Here is a 6959-nt window from a genome sequence, read left to right on the forward strand (position 1 = left end):
AATTTGTTTTCAGAAAGACAAATTTATAAGGATGATACTAAAGCAAGATTTTAGTTTCAGACATATGTAAAGTAATTCTACGTACATTTTTTCGTCGTTTTGATAAAACGAGCTCCAAAATATACTGTCAGTTGCTAATGTTCTTATCACCCTTTGCCCTCTTTTCTGCTTTGGTTAACCTGTCATTTTCTAACACATATTAAATGGTTGCCATGGAAACAGTAATTTGTAGACGATATATAACTGTTTTTATGGTTGTCGCATTTCGCTACAGATATCTAAAGCAAGAAATAGCATTCCATCATATTAGCCCCCGCTAAAGGTGGCTTTATATCATTGATGTCTGATTCAAATGGTAGAATATGAAAGAACTTTTTTTTCTCCAAATTTTTCCAGAACTCAACCCTTGATTAAAGATTCAGTTTGTTAGAAAATAGAAACAAAATCATTTTCAATACTTTATGTTTCACAAGTGTAGTTTTTGCTCAGCATTTCAATATTTAAATGGCAACAATATTAATTGTTTCTAAGTTTTCTTCTTCAGCAAAATGCAACTTCGTCTTGCGAGACGACCCTTGAACTTTAAAGTAAAAACTTTGTTGAATTTTAATTAGTTCCTTTAAATATTCTATGAGGTTGAAATTTAAAGCAATGATGACAATTGCTAAAATTGCAAAGAAGATAAATTTATTACTATCTTGTAACGTTTGAAAGAACCGATTTCACTGGAAACTGAAAAGCTCGTGCAAGCCAACAAAGTGATCATTATATTCTTATATCAAATTTGGATTTCATAACGATTTTTTCCTCAAACTTTTAACAGAAACTTTGATAACGCTAGAAAAGTAGACAGTAGGTCAATAAGGCCAGAGTTGGCCTTAACTAAGGACACTGGTGTCCTAATGAAAACACTGAAGAGTTGGGTGGAGGATATGATCTTGTGCAGCATATGCTGCACATATGTGCACGAACTATGCGTAGGAGCAATTAAAAAACAGAAAATAACCATCTATCAGTGCCCTGAATACGACGATTGAATTTTCTACTTTCCATTGTAGTAAGTATATAACTAAACTATCGATAATGTTTTTGATTTTATCAAATGTGATTTAACGTGTTTTTATATTAATGATAAAGAATTTTTAAGTTTTTCTGAGTTTGATAGTACAACCCAAATTTAAAATAATAGAATATCAGAACTGTTTGAACAAAACTTGTCCCTGAGTCGAATAAAATGAACGCATGCAAATTAAAATGACTATAATTCGTTATTCATGAATGGGTAAATCAATTTACACAATTTTTCATGTATGACTTTAACAATTTCTGGATCATTAACACATTGGAAAAATAGATAGATTTTTCATATGGGTCAAAAAATTAGAATAATTCATTAATTCAATGTGAATTTTGAAAGGTAGCTAAAATATTTGCATACTTGTTACCCTATAGTTTGTCACAAGTATGGAGTTTGGGGCCCGTATAGTTTTACGCTCTGACCATCTAAAAAGTAGTCGAAGTGAACGAGGTAGAAAAATTGTAACACCTGACAGAGATTGATTAACCCAAATCAAAGTAAAGTGTCCAAAATAATTTTTGAAAATGTCCGACTGGACGCAAGAAGCATTTTCAAAGTGTTAGACAGAATGTATAGTTATCTTATCCACGCCAGCTACACTAGGACGGTTGCATAAACTGCAGTTGAAATTGCGAAGTAATTCTACGAAGTAAGACCAAAGATAAACATGAAGCAGAAACGTGCATAACTCTCCTGGAGCAAAAAGTAGCTCTAACAGGGGCAACAAGGTTGGAAAAGTATAATCTTCAGTGATAAATCTTTTTTTTTTTTTAAATACCTGTGAACAAAAAAAAAGGTGAATTGTAAAAAAGCAGGCGAAAACTTTGTACTATGGAATGAGTAAAACGACAACAACGTGCATAAAATACAAATAAAGTAGTAAAATAGAGTTAAAAACTCAGCAAACAGCTGTTTCGGGACTGTCAAATGCAAGCCCCTTCATCAGTGCATAAAAGAAGAACGAAAAGTCCACACAATGTAGACCGAACGACAAATGAACAAAAATGGAAGGAGGCAAAGTAAATAGACATGGAAACCGGAAACACATGCGTCACAGAACAGCAACAACACCTATAGTGTGGAAAAATGTCACAAACAGAAAAAAGTTTTTAAAGATAAGATTTCCAAATACCAAGGAAAAGGGAAGTACTCGACAAATCATTAACTATTGAAGCAGAATTTTTACAAATGTAATAGGATTCCCAAAAATCTAAATCATAAATCGAAGAACACCCATGAACAACCTTGGCAGAAGAAAAATCGAAAATATGATTGAAAGACCAACAGTGTTGTGCAATCGAGGAACGTTTTAAGTCATGCTTCTTGATACAATTTTCATGTTTCTTAATACAGATTGAGTTCAGGCATAATAAATTGAAAAACAGAAGGAATGCGAAGAATGAAAGCAAAAGAAAGAATTGTGAAAAACTTACGACAAAAGCCCGTTGAAGCTAGGTAAATTGTAAAAAAGCAGTGAAAAACTTTGTACTATGGAATGAGTAAAACGACAACAACGTGCATAAAGTACAAACAAAGTAATAAAATAGAGTTATAACTCAGCAAACAGTTGTTTCGGAGCTGTCAAAAAAAAGCAGTCGAAAACTTTGTACTATGGAAAGAGTAAAACGACAACAACGTGCATAAAGTACAAATAAAGTAGTAAAATAGAGTTAAAAACTCAGCAAACAGCTGTTTCGGGGCTGTCCGTATTAAGGAACATGAAAATTATGTTAAGAAGCAAGATTTAAAACGTTCCTCGATTGCACAACACTGTTGGTCTTTCAATCATATTTTCGATTTTTCTTTTGCCAAGGTTATTCATGGGTGTTCTTCGATTTATGATTTAGATTTTTGGGAATCCTATTACATTTGGAAAAATTCTGCTTCAATAGTTAATGATTTGTCGAGTACTCCCCCTTTCCCTGGTGTTTGGAAATCTTATCTTTAAAAACTTTTTTCTGTTTGTGAAGTTTTTTTTTGCACTATAGGTGTCGTTGCTGTTCTGTGACACATGTGTTTCCGGTTTCCATGTCTATGTACTTTGCTTCCTTCCATTTTTGTTCATTTGTCGTTCGGTCTACATTGTGTGGACTTATAGTTCTTCTTTTATGCACTGATGAAGGGGCTTGCATTTGACAGCCCCGAAACAGCTGTTAGCTGAGTTTTTATTTCTATTTTATTACTTTATTTGTACTTTATGCACGTTGTTGTCGTTTTACTCATTTACTCAAAAAAAAATGATGTTTGGGTTTGACGTTTAAAAAGAAAAGCGTCTGAGAAATCTCGTGTAAGACGTTCTCTCCACTTTGACACATCCTTCTTGGTTTGTGGGTGCATGAGGGCTGCTGGAATTGGGAAATTATATATATCTTAAAATAAAACAAAGCGCGACTTCCGCTGTTTATCAATAATATTGCATGATACTTCATACACATTTAGTGACACATTTTATCTTTCAGCAAGATTCTACCCCGTGTCACATCTCTAAAACGACTCATAGATTTTAAACAGAAAGAGGAATTTCAGTATTAAACTGGTCAAGCAACTCTACCAATCTCAATACGATCAAGAATTTGTGGTACCGTCAAATCTAAAGGAAGAGGCTCAAGACCTGGTGCCCGCCAACGAAGTTGAGCTCGATGCCGCATTTAAGAGGGTATGGAAACAGTGTCAGAAACGATTAATGTAAACAGGTGGTAGATTCCGTGTGAGAAAGGGTTAAAGCATTGAATCCAGCAAAAAATGAAGCATTCTAATATGGATATATATATATATTTTTTTTTTTTGAAAGTGGTTTTTCCCCCTTTAATTTGAATATTCTAATTTTTTGACTCAATGTAAATCTTCATCACTGTAAACTTTTGGATTATTCTGTCTGAGATTATTTTTAATTGAGTATATTTGAAATGAAATGCACACTTTAAGACACTTTAAGGTCTAAGAAAGGTGGCACGCTCTTTCGTATTTTTTATGAGTCGTTGAATCATACATGAACGAGATATTATTTCTTGGATTGTAAGTTGGACTTATTTGGCTCACTTGCTTTACCTATAATGTATATATACAAAATAAAAACTGCAATGGGAAAAAAATAACTTTTTTGGTGAGTTGAGGTTGATTATATTCTAAACAGAAGATAAAAAGACTGAATTCAACTTTAACTTCTCTGTTATGTTCAGTCACTTCCTCTTCAACATGAGAAAAAGGTATGCGAAACCAAAGCTCAATTTTGAAAAGTAAAATAACGATGTTTTTGAATTTAAATTTTGATGGGGTATAAGCTACCACACTCACAACTCACCAGTTAAGAGTTTTAAAAAAATAATTAATTAGTTTTATTTCATTTTTTTATTACAACTTTTGTACATACTTCGGCTATTAGTTCAGGGCTAGAACCTAGTTTCGCCTTAACATTTTCTGAAAAAATAAATAACAATTTGCTAAAAATTTAAGAACGTATTTTATTTTTTAAATATGCCCTTTCAAAGTAGGAAAATGTAATACAGCAGCTCCCAACCTTTTTGATTGTGCGGCCCACCAGTTTTGTTGAAAACAGGATTGAGGCCCACTAACTACTATGTATTACTTTGCACAGCCAAAATTTACCTTCTGGGGGGGGGGGAACATCTGCTCATAACTGTCCTTAAGTGTAAGTAATATACCGTATCAGGATTGAAAGTGAGTAAAAAGGAAGTGTTCTAGAGAAGTTAATCCCCTTATCCCTTCAGGCAGCACTACTGATGAAGATATACTGTACAAGAACAATTTTCAAAATAATTTTTAAGAAAGAAAATAACTTGATTGCATTCACTTAACTGTCATAGCTGTAAGGACTCTCAAAAATAAGTCTTCAAAGTTAAAGCTCCACGGGATTTTCGGCGTTGTTTTTCCTCTGGGAGAAAGTTGATATCTGGATTGAAACTGGATAGTTTTAGTCTCAAATGAATTGCAACATTTAATGCATTTCTACATTTTTTTTTACTGCACTAATAGGTAGGTTGTCGAAAAGCCCCTCAAGGTCTCAACTCACTAATAAGTCATGCCCGTTCAGCAAAGGAGGAGCATTTTAAACTTGAAGCTAGAAGCTAATACTTGTTTCTTTGGCAATTTTCATTAAAAAAGCTTCTGATTCATTAAATTTCATCTCTTCAATTAAAGGGGAGAATTCCTAAGAAAATTTCCTAATCCTAATGGATTAGTGACGGTGTATATCTAATAAGTGAATTTTCGCAAAAAACGGAAATTAAAACCCCAAGTTTTATCTCGGTTCAGATTCTCGACCAGTGTCCACAGCCCAGTATCACGCTGTTCGCGGCCCACTTGTGGGCCGCTGCCCATGGGTTGGGAACCGCTGATGTAATACATTTTCAATATAATTCAGTTACATAAAACATGCCCTATTCAATTCGACACTTATCACGTTTTCTCTTAATGCGAACAGTTACGTGTTAAATAGACGCCAAACTACTTTTTAAACGCATTATATGTAACAGTTGGCTATTACTGGCGTGGAAACCTTCAATAAACAAACTGGGCTGTGCAGCTCTTAAAGCGATGGTTAAACTTTCCTAAATGGAACGCTTTTCTTTAAGAACCACGGCAATTTAAATAAAGGCATGTATTTGGCAAAATTTCCCTTTTGTTAGTCATTGTTATATGAAATGGAAAATAGCCTTTATTTCGTTTACGAGTTTGGATGGCAAAATGTTTGTATTGGCTCTAGTTTCTGGAAAATTGTAGGGTCAATATTGAAAACAATACACTTTTAAAATAACTTGCAGTTTACTGAAAATCGTTCATAATAAGTAGGAATATAAGGAAACTCGCAAAAGGTATTTATTTATTTCTTATTTGTTTCACGTTACAGACATTTGAGATCTTTTTTCTAGACTAGTATAAAACTATGCGATCATTAGACAGTAAAACCTCGCTACAACGATATTTTAGGGACTAAGGAAATATCTTGTAGAAGAATATATTGTTATATCGAGGGCTTACATATTTTGGGAATAAATACAATAAGATTTTTTATTTTAATGTTATTGTACATGCACTACGTAGGTATAAATGTATTTGGGTGATTCTCCAAAATCCTAGCTATTATGTCACAGGAGCCTAACACAAGGGTTGTTTGGCCTAGTTTTTTTAAAAATAGTTTGAGATATTTTTCCTGATGTTATTCCATTCTTATTAAAACAATAACTCATTTATTTTTTCCTACAAAAATTTTTGAATAACTAGACAGTCACTCTTTTGTCGTGTTCCCATTCGTTTCTCAAATGCACTTAAATTATTTAAAAATATTGTGTCAACACTCCACAAATTTAATTTGTAGTACTAAATTAAGCATACTTAAAGGTGTAAAATAACTCCCTTGAACTAAATTTACTTATTTAAATAATTTAGGTACATCAGTTTAAAGTTTGTTCCCAGGTTTCCTGTTTTTCTCCTGTACTAGGAATGAGTTCAATTATAGATTAAAAAAGCAATATTTAATTTGTTGTATTGCAACCCTGCTTATTATCACCAGTTGGTTGGATTCCTTGAGCATTTTGTTAATAGGATTTGTCTGATGTTCTTACTAAAACTTTGAAGTTCAAAAATGGATATGTGACATTTTTAATAATTCTTACAGTGGTGAAAAGGAATAAGTACACAATACGCAGTAAGTCTTCTCTTGTCAAAAACGGGAAAAAGGGCAAGAGTTGATAAAAAGGATATTTTTCATTATTTGAAAGCCAAATTATCTTAATAAAAGGGTTAGAAATTTATAAAAAAAAATCGTTTTATAGGGGTTTATTGCTGTAGAGAATATTGTAATATTGAGAGGAAGATAACATTAGTTTCTACGTGAGTTCACATGGTCCACGAAATATTATCG

Source organism: Uloborus diversus, chromosome 6 (assembly GCF_026930045.1).
Source record: "Uloborus diversus isolate 005 chromosome 6, Udiv.v.3.1, whole genome shotgun sequence".
Classification (NCBI taxonomy): Eukaryota; Metazoa; Arthropoda; class Arachnida; order Araneae; family Uloboridae; genus Uloborus; species Uloborus diversus.